The following is an 11,518-nucleotide window of genomic DNA, read 5'->3' on the forward strand; positions in this document are numbered from 1 at the left end:
GATCGGGGCTTGTATTATATTCTCGATGTTATTAAGAGTTAATAATAATTTTATATATGATAAAAGAAGGATCTTGAAACATACAATACCAAACTATTGATTCGTTTCTTGACTAGTTAACAGTTTTTTAAAAATTAAAAACTATTGATTGCTCAATGAATATTATCGACAATTTTTATTTGACAAATAATGCATAGAAACTTTAGAAGTCAGTGAATCATCCGCTAACTGCCAGGCCACCTGTCAAGATCCAAGGCTGCATGGTTTGAAGTGGGAAACCACTGATTGCCTTTCCATTAGACATGTATATTGGTATATAAGAGAGATTAGAAGAAGAAGGAATAAGCTGGAAAACTAAAAGTTTAATTAATTCACTGTAGAAACTTTCTTCTTCTTAGCAGCTTCTTCTTTTTCTTGTTCTTCATGTTCTTCTCTTCTCCATTTTACTCAAAGTGCTGAGTTAATTTTGAGACCAAGTAGAATAACAAGCCAGCACATTCCTTGTGGTTTTCATTTAGCACCAAAGGAAGAGTTTTGGAAGCTTACTTGGTGTGGATCAATTAAGCCGGCTTGATGAGGAAAGAGATTAGCTTGGTGAAGTTTCTTCTATTTCATTCTTTGAATTTTAAAAAGAGGTATTTTATCGAATTCTTCAATTTTTTTTGCATTTAATTACGGACATGGTACATAAACACCCAAATTTCATATGATTTTGGGTTTCATTCCGTTGCATATATATGATGTAAAAGTTTTAAAAACTCACACAATCATGTGAGATCCCCAATAGATTCAGTGTAATTTATCTAAAAAAACATAAAATTTGAATAAATTTAAAGAAGTGACCAAAGTTTGGTGTTTTTTTTTTATGATTTGTCATATTTTCTTCAATTAAATTTGCCCATAACTTAGGATGATCGTTCTTACGTGGTCCCCATTGGTTGTGTTCTTGATTTCGGCAGAAAAAGTAAATAGCATGTATGAAGTTTTGTCTCACTACATAATTACTATGCAAAACGAGGATCGAACTCATGACCTACCGGTACAAACCTGACATATCGCTTGCTCGATCGCTTAACCTATGTCTTGGAGACTTGCCCATAACTTCATAAATAAGTCAGTGTGTTTTCATTTAATGGATATTAAATATTAGTTATTATTCAATATTCTTCCATTTCATTCATTTTCACTGTTATTTCAAAAAATGGGAAACATCCATTTTTGTCATTGTATTTTTGGCCTCTACTTTCATAAAGCAGGAGAAAGCAATGACATATTGGTTGCATTCCATTTATTTTCAATTCTATTCCATTCAATTTGATTCCACTAAAAGCTCAACCCCAAACAAAGCCTTATATTTTGGAACTAATGTGTGAAATATTATTGTTAAAATCCCGATTTTACTAGTAGGATTTTATAATTTTACGCTTCAGAGACCCCAAACGATTTAAATCCCATGTAAAACTTTATTTGGGGTAAAATTCTATAAAATCTCAATTTTAGATATACAATTTTACGCTTCAGAGATCCCAAACGATTTTACGTTTCAAGTATAAATTACAACTTAAATTTAATGGAGAATATTGGAATTATCCTCTAAAGAATTTTAAACTATATTTTGTTTTTAAATTACCTATATCAACATGTTAGTTTTGAGTTATATTTTAAAAGTATCATCTTTTGAGTTATAATAAAAAATAGTTAGGTTATTAAATGATACTAATTTATTTTTTATAAAATTATATTATTATAAATATATATTTATAAAAATTAAAGAATATTTTTAAATTATTTCTAAAACCTTATAATTTAACTATTCAATTTTATGAATTTTTTTTGATTTCACATAAAATCTCGATTTTAACTATTTTGGCGTGGAATTACAAACCTTGATGAACTAAAAAGTCAATTCAAGATGAATCGCTATCGCAACTCTTTTTAGGGTTAAAGGCACGTTTGTGGTGTTGCAATTGGCAATTGCAGCTGCCAATTGAAACATTTTTATTACAAATAAATAACATTTTTTTATTTAATTTTATCCTCCTTTCATTCCCACTGCCAAATATTCCCACCAACCCCCCTTCTACCGGTCATCTATCCGTCCGTCCACACCCACGTCCACGCCTACTGCCACCCTTCTACCGGTCATCTGTGGCCTATCATGTTACGCCGACTGTCGACGGGCCTAGTTTAGATTAGGTTAGGTTTTGAGACATGTTTTTTAGACACGCTAAGTGTAGTGTTATTTGTGTTACCAAGCAAGCAAGATTGTTAGTTATAGGTGTTCATTATTTTGAATAGAACCTAAACTCGAAGCCAAGCAATTTAATTTTGTACCGGATTAGTTTGATTTTTATTTTATTTTTTTTAAATTAATTAAAGTGTGTTTAATTGTACACATTTATCATAAAAAATTTATAATTATTATATATATTTTTTATAGAAACAATAAAAAATTCTTAATTTTTCTATAAAAAAAATATACATACGGTATAAGCATTTAATGTCTATTAACTCAATTCCAACCAATGATATAATGTAAACAAAAAATGTTAATTTGTGACCTTGCATGGTAGGACGTACGTGTAGAAATTAATGTTCTTGGCACTTCCCGCTGATTTGTTATTCTTTTATTAGTGATTATAGACTAAACTAAGAGTCCCCTAAATGTATTAAGACCATATGATCTGAAAAAACAAACCAAAAAATGTGCTAAGAGGTGTAATTTGTTTTTTTTTTTTTCAAATCAATTTTATTTTTAAGTTTTAAAAAGTAATCTTTGATAAAATACAATCTTTCTTTTAAACCATAGTTATTTCTCTAAAAAATGAACTTACTAACGATGGAGCATCTAAAATGGTGAAATTACCAAATTACTCCTAAAATCGATGAATCACAACATGTAGCACTATCCTATGCTAGGCAATATAGCATCACCACACACCATTTACCATTATTTAATCTAGCACTGTGGATTTTTCACTAGCCATAAATAATTGAACGTGAGAATTTTAAATATAACTCCAAGTATCTCGACTTTTTTACCTATATAAATTTACCTATATAAAGAATAGAACACCTTCAAATAAAACATCTAATATGTAAGTGTTCACTACATACATACATGTTCTTATTCTTTATCAACTTAAAAGTTGAAGACTATAGCAAGAGACTCAATGTGGCCCAACTCTTCTCACAGGTACTCATTCTTAGGCAAGCCTTGGTAATTGGTTTCATCCATCGTCAGGTACTTTATAATAAAAGTAAAGGAACTATTCTTTTTTATAAAAAAAACCAAAACTACTTATGGTGTCACTCATATTAATCATTTATTTTTAATTAATATTAAAACACAACAACATATTTAATTATCAAATATTACTTTTATAATATAACACAATAATACCCAACATATCTTAAATATGTTGTTTTAGGTTTCTCACTCTAACATTCATCACAAATTACCTTCAAGAACTAAAATAAACTCTTTCAATTTATAAGCACTTTAAAAGCTCCTATAATTTAAGCAGCCAAACAATGTTTAAGTTGTTTACAATAATTTTTAAAATTTATGTTGAATTGAAGTATATTTTGGAAACAAGAATCAACCCTATTCACCCTGAATTTTATCGAGATAGTTAGATTTTGTTCCTTTTATATGTTTAGGTCAATCATGGGTTCAAAATACTATACTCCATCATGATAAATTCCGATTTAAGTCTAGAGTAAAATGCACCCAAACCTCATGTGGTTTGGGTGCTTGAGCGAGACACCTTGCTAATTAAGTCATATTTTTTTAATTAATTTATTTTTAAGTATAATAAATAAAACATTAAAATAAAAACATTTTGTACCATCTAAGTAAGGGTACAAAATGTTTTAACATATGTGTATAGAATGTCTTACTCATTGTAGGTGTCAACTGCATCCCTCATGCTACCTACTATTTTTACGGCCACCTCTTTCGAAGTCAAGGTGTATGGGGGTACCCTTGGTACAATGGCGATGCTAGTTCGTACTCTTACGGCCACGATGCATGTGATCAATGATATCAACGTGTACATATGTATTTCATGGTATGTCATGTGTGCAGTCTACGTGATGAATACATATCAGAGCATGTCAATATGATGAAAACATTCCCAAAGATCGGGTTTAAACATAAACATTTACAACCGTACTAAACTTGTAACAGTATACTTACTTTTCACAATTAAGCTGCCTCGATAAGCGTGACGACTTCGATAAACGTGTCAACGAGCTATTTCCCAATCCTTGGCCCCAAGGGTTCCTAAAATATTAAATTTATTCTAGAATATCAATTTCCTATTTTTCTCATAATTTTCACAATTCCTCCTTATTTTCTAAGTCTTATTTCCTCAAAATTCATAATAAATATCTAAACCTTCATTTATCCCAATTTTCCTTCACTAATATTCTTAAAATAACATTTCTAACCTTATGGATTTTTATTGTAATTTTTCAGATTAAATTCCTATTTTTTCTTTATTTTCATAATAATAAAATCACTTAAATAAATAATTAATTTAGCATTTTCTAGAAAATTTTTCAAAAAATAAGGCATAAACGAAATTCTAGATTTTCTGGATTTTTTTTCAAAATTTTTGCAAAACTTTTCCTATTTTCTTTTATTATTTTTTTTCTTCTTTTCTCTTCTTTTTCATTTATTTTTCTACCTGGCGTATGCGTACAGCCCACGTGCCGCTTCCTCACGCACTGGCGCGTGTAGGCACGTGCTTGACCCCCCTTGGGTCATCTTTTCCGGCGGCTAATTCGCCGCCGGTGACCCTGCTAATCCTCCAAGCTTCAAAAGAAGCTTCCTTTCCCCCTATTTCCAACCCCCCGAATCTGAATACAGTCTTAGAATTTAGAAAAAAACCAACAAAAATACCTCGTTTTGGTGATTGAAGGCTTGGCTCTGGCAATGCGCAACTTTTTCGGCGAGCCTCGATTCTCCTTCTCCTCTGCTCCGTTGGCCGCCAAATGCTTCAGAAACTTTGCCCACGATGCAAGGACTAAAACCTCACTCACTAATCTCTCAAACATTGCCTCAATCACCTTCTTCTTGAAGTAAAAATTTTGATGAAAAGAGGCTACTCGAACGCAGCTATTTATAGCCGAAACTCGCCGCTAGTTGTCCCATCAAGGGCGGCCACGTGTCCTGAAGGCCACTCCGACATCCATTGAAGCATTAATGACCTCTCTTACCTCTGATTACTTGTTGTAGGCACGACCAGAGCATGGCCATTGCGCTTGCTCCGATTTTCTGATTTTTTTGATTATATATATAATATACATATATACATACGAATTTATAATATACATATATACTTATATACGAATTTACATAACAAAATAAAAATCCCAATTTTAATACATAATATTTATATAATTTTTAGTATTTTTAACTATAATTAAACTATATACTTTATACCATGAATTTAACAATGATAAATTTAATATAAATAAATTTAACTATATAATAAATTTATACATACCTTACCTTATTAAATTTACTAATAAACACTAAATTCTAATAATTTCTCTAGGGTCTTAGAACACCAAAATTCTGATTATTATTCATGATGTCTTAGGGTATTACATTCTTCCCTCACAAAAATTTCATCCTCAAAATTTGATCATTATTCGCTCATTCTGACTACGGGGTCCTCAAATAGGTATGGAAAATTAATCTTCATGTCTTCTTCTCGTTCCCAAGTTATCTCTTCACTTACCGGGTTTCTCCACAGAACTTGCACCAGGGGAATTGACTTGTTCCTCAGAACTTGATCCCTATGATCCAAAATTTTGACCAGTTTCTCAAAGTACAAAAGATTTTCTTGAATCTCGATAGCTTCTGTTGGCATTACTTGAGAGGGATCTAGCTCATGCTTACAGAGTTGCGATACATAAAATACATTGTGGAGGTTTGATAGGGCCAGAAGTAGAGCGAGTTGATAAGTAATTGGTTCAATTCTTTCCTCTATATCATACAGAACTATATACCTGGGACTTAGCTTGCCCTTTTTCTTGTTGCTTCGAGTTATCATTCTCAGTGGAGATATCTTTAGATACACTTTATCACCAACTTGGAACTCTAAATTCCTTCTTCTAGTATCCACATAGGATTTCTGATGATCCTGAGCTTCCTTGATTCTCTCTTGAATGATCTTTATTTTTTCTGACATCTCCTGAACTATCTCGGGTCCTAAGATTTGTCGTTCACCTACCTCAGTCTAGCATATCAGGGACCTACATTTCCGTCCGTATAAATCTTCATATGAAGCCATTCCAATGCTACTGTGATAGCTGTTATTATAAGCGAACTCTACCAATGGTAAATGTTCCTCTTAGCTTCCTGGGAAGTCAATAGCGTAGGCTTGTAGCATATCTTCTAAGGTTTGAATGGTCCTTTCTGATTAACCATCAGTCTGGGGATGATAGGCTGTAATTAGCCTAAGCTGGGTACCTAAACACTTTTGCAGGCTTCCCCAAAACCTAGAAGTGAACCTTGAGTCGCGGTTTGACACAATACTTACAAGCACTTCATGCAATTTGACAATCTCGTTAAGATACTGCTGGGCTAATTTGCTGATAAGTAGACTTAGATAATCTATCAACAATCACCCAAATAGCATCATTCCCTTTGGAACTTCTTGGCAGTCCTGTCACGAAATCCATCGTAATATGTTCCCATTTCCATTACGGAATTTTTGATGGCTGCAAACTTTCACCCGTTTTTTTATGCTCAATCTTGATTCTTTGGCACGTGTCACATTGACTAACGTACCTTGCCATGCTTTTCTTCATTCCCGGCTACCAATACACAGCCTTCAAATCTTTGTACAACTTAGTGGCACCAGGGTGTATCGAGTATCTGGATCGGTGGACTTCTCCCAAAATTACTTGTCGTAATTCCCTCACGCGAGGTACATATATCCTTCATTGAAACCAAATGATGTTTTCTCTTACCTCAAATTCTGGTCTTTTTGCTCATTTGTGCTCATCAATCCATAACTTAATTCGGGAATCTTCTTAATAAGCCTGTTATATTTGATCCATTAATTCTGGTTGCAGAGTGAGATTGGCTGCGTAGGCAAAGTTATCTTGGAAAACTATTCCCATGGTCATCAAACTAAAAGCCTCAACTAGCCTCCACTCAGATACCATCATTCCAACCACATAAGTGGTTTCTTTCTTGCTTAAGGCACCAGCCACAACGTTTGCTTTACCTGGATGGTATTGGATAGTGCAGTTGTAATCTTTTAACAGCTCCATCCATCTCCGTTGCCTCATGTTCAATTCTTTCTACGAGAATACGTATTGTAGGCTCTTGTGATCAGTAAAAATTTCAAACCTCTCGTCATATAGATAGTGCCTCTAAATCTTTAAGGCAAACACCACCGCTGCCAACTCCAAATCATGGGTGGGGTAATTCCGCTCATGGTTCTTAAGCTGTCAGGACCCATAGGCAATGACCTTACTGTGCTGCATCAACACACATCCCAAACCGTTTCTTGAGGAGTCAGTATACACTATAAATCCTCCCGATCCATTTGGCATAATTAGTACTAGAATGGTTGTGAGTTTATTTTTAAGCGTCTGAAAACTTTATTCGCACCGCTCATTCCAATTGAACTTCACCCCCTTCTGGGTTAACTTGGTGAAGGGCATTGCGATCCTGGAAAATCCTTCCACGAATTTTCTATAATACCCAGCTAATCCCAAGAAACTCTTGACTTCTGTAACGGACTGAGGTTGCTTCCAATTCTTCACAATTGCTATCTTTGCTGGGTCGACCGATGTTCCTTCGGCCGATATGACATGCCCTAAAAATGCCACTTGGTATAACCAAAATTCACATTTCGAGAATTTGGCATACAGTTTATGTTTTTGCAACGTTTGCAATACCACCCTTAAATGCGACTCGTGCTTATCTTCCGAGGGAGAGTATATCAGTATGTCGTCTATAAACACGATCACGAACTTGTCTAGAAATGATCTGAAAACTCAGTTCATGGTATCCATAAAAGCTGCTGGGGCATTGGTTAGCCCGAATGGCATCACCATAAATTCGTAGTGCCCATACCGAGAACGAAAAGCTGTCTTAGGCATGTCATCTACCTTAATCCTCAATTGGTAGTACCCTGATCTTAGGTCAATCTTCGAGAAGACTTTGGCTCCTTGTAACTGGTCAAACAACTCATCTATCCTGGGGAGTGGGTACTTATTCTTGACAGTTATCTTGTTTAGCTGTCGATAATCTATACACATCCTCAAACTCCCATAATTTTTCTTAACAAAGAGCACTGGTGCACCCCATGGTGACATGCTTGGCCTGATGAAGCCCTTGTCTAACAGCTCTTGAAGCTAGACCTTTAATTCTCTTAATTCTACAGGAGTCATTTTATACGGGGGTATGAAAATCGGACTTGCCTCCGGCACAATTTCTATTAAAAACTCAATCTCTCTTTGCGGCGGCAATCCAGGCAACTCTTCGGGAAACACATCCCCGAACTCTCTAACGATTCGCACTTCTTCTATTTTTAATGGTTCCTCGTTTTTCCCTTGGACATAAGCCAAGTATCCCTATGCCCCTCGTCGTAATAGTTTCTCAACCTTTAGAGCCGAGATCCATTTCCTTTCACTTGCCATCTTTTGCCCTCAGAACTTGACATTTGAGTCTTTGATCTTGAGACTAACTGTCTTAGCTTTACAGTCTAATGTAGCATTATATTTGGTTAGGAAGTCCATTCTTAGAATCACGTCAAAATCCTGAAATTCCAAAAGAATTAAATCTACTAGGAACTCAACTTCTCCTATCTGAATCTTCTTATTTTTATATCCTAAGGAGGTTTCTAGAGATTTCCCCATCGGGGTTGTCACGATCATACGACAGTTCAATTTTTTCAGTTTTTCTCCTAGTAATTCAGCAAATGCATGCGAAATGAATGAATGACCTACTCCTTAATCTATCAAAACATGTATAAGAATACCAGATGTAGACATGGTACCTTCGATTACGACTGGGTCTTCTGCCGTATCTTACTGAGTTAGATGAAATACTCTTCCTTGCTGCACCTTGGCATTTCATGACGACCCCTGAGGTTGACTCATATGCCGCGACTTTGGACAATCCCTTGCAAAATGTCTTGTCTACTGGCAGTTAAAACAAGTGATTCCTTTCTTAAGGCAGTTTAGGTTGACATGTCCTTCCTCTCCGCAGTTGTAGCAACCTTTCGTTCCTAGCCAGCACGGCCTTCTGGGGTGTTGCTTCTGGCATCTTGTGTATGGATTACTAGGCTTAAACTTAGGCCTCATGAGATCCAGCTTCTTTCCCACTCTATGATTACTTGCTTGCTGACTTTCTAGCTGAATGGCTTCGATTCGGTTCAGATTAGCCTCAGTTGTGACAGCTTATAATACCGTCTCTGCATAGGACTGAGTACTCACGCTTCTCAAGGCTCGCTGAAGCCTCAGATTTAGGCCCCCTAAGAACTTTTAAGCTTTGATCCTTTCATCTCCTTCATAAATGGGCATGTACCTGATCAATCGGTTGAAAGCATCTTTGTATTGGGCTATGGTCATGTTGTAACATCTCGTATCGAGCGATAGGAAGGATCGGAACAACTTACCCTGATGGGCCTACGTGAACTTCCTAGGGGGTCACCTATCCTTGAGCTTCCCCAGCTCAAGCACGCTTAACCCCGGAGTTCTTTGTCTATATTCAGCCCAAAAGATATCCAGCTGGTGTTGTTTCCTTTCTTACACTATCCTTGATATATACTAACCTCTTTGGGCTCTCGGGGTATTACATTCTCCCCCCCTTAAGCACATGATATTCTCGTCATGCGACCTTACAACTAGTCCCAGATCTCCCCCCTTTGCATGGTCGATGTGGGATTTGCCTAAGGTGCCTACACGCACCCCCCCTTGGGGACTCAGCATCCTCGCCGAGGTTTGCCCCACCACCGCGCTCAGAGGCTCAGGGGTCGGCTCTGATACCACCTGTAACATCCTGCATCAAGCGATAGGAAGGACCGGAACAACTTATTCTAATAGGCCTACGCGAACTTCCCAGGGGGTCACCCATCCTTGAGCTTCCCCAGCTCAAGCACGCTTAACCTCGGAGTTCTTTGCCTACATTCAGCCCAAAAGGTATCCAGCTGGTGTTGTTTCATTCCTTACTTATTCTTGATATATACTATCCTCTTCTGGGCTCCCGAGGTATTACATTCTCCCCCCTTGAGCACATGACGTCCTTGTCATGCGACCTTACAACTGGTCCAAGATCTCCCCCCTTGCATAGTCGATGTGGGATTCGCTTAAGGTGCCTACACGCTCCCCCCCTCAGGGACTCAGCATCCTCCCTGAGGTTTGCCCCACCACCGCGCTTAGAGGCTCGGGGGTCGTCTCTGATACCACCTATAACATCTTGTATCGAGCGATAAAAAGGACCGGAACAACTTACCCTGATGGACCTACACGAATTTCTCAAGGGGGTTACCCATCCTTGGATTACCCCAAGTCAAGCACGCTTAACCCTGGAGTTCTTTGCCTACATTCAGCCCAAAAGGTATCTAGCTGGTGTTAATTCCTTCCTTACTTATCCTTGATATATACTATTCTCCCCTGGACTCCCGGGATATTACACATGTCTTGGTTTGCCTTAACTCCATAAATTCTCTCTCCTTCTTCACTCTCAGACTTAGAGGAAAGTACTTCTCGTCGAAGAGTTCTTTGAACCGCTCCCAGGTGACGTATGGTGCCCTAGCTTGAGGGGTCATTGCTTGTTTAACTCCTTTCCACCATTTGTCTGCCTCGTTTTGAAGCATGAAGGTGGTAAAGTTGACTTTCTCCTCTTCTCCACAGTGTAAATGGTTTAGCAGCTTTTTTGTTTGTTCAATCCAGAATTCCCCTTCGCTGGGGTCCGCGATAAGTTTCCCTTGAAAGACAAGAGGATTCTATCGACGATAGAGGTCGAGCATGTTAACTGCATGGCCGTCCCGAGAGTGAGTTTCTTGTATAAATCCCACTAGGCTTCCCATTATTCGCTCCATTTGGTCAAGTCGATTGCTCCCGGTCTCCTGGCTAGAGTCGCCTTCCGGGTTACCACTTGTGTTTCCCTCTGCATTTCTAGCTCGTTAATTGGTTGTCCTAGGTCCTACCGTTATCTTCCTTTGAGTGTTCACCATCTGAAAGAAAATAATATTCTCGATTAGCTCATGGGGTCTTACCATTCACTAAAGTTAATCCTTCATTATTTTTTACAGATGTTATACATCTGATTACAAAATGTCATAGGCAACATGCTACATAAGTCATGGAGATAGTTACAGCATTTATAGCTATATCTACTTTGGTCTGGACGACTTCCATATCCAGGCGTTCTTCTCGTCTTCGGACTCGTATGGTGGTCCCTTGAGATCATCTCAAACCTCTTTGATCTCTTCCTCGTCCTTGAAGTCTGTGTCCTCAAACTCAAGAGGGTTATTCTTGA

The sequence above is a fragment of the Diospyros lotus genome, chromosome 14 (assembly GCF_014633365.1).
Source record: "Diospyros lotus cultivar Yz01 chromosome 14, ASM1463336v1, whole genome shotgun sequence".
NCBI classification, from domain to species: Eukaryota; Viridiplantae; Streptophyta; class Magnoliopsida; order Ericales; family Ebenaceae; genus Diospyros; species Diospyros lotus.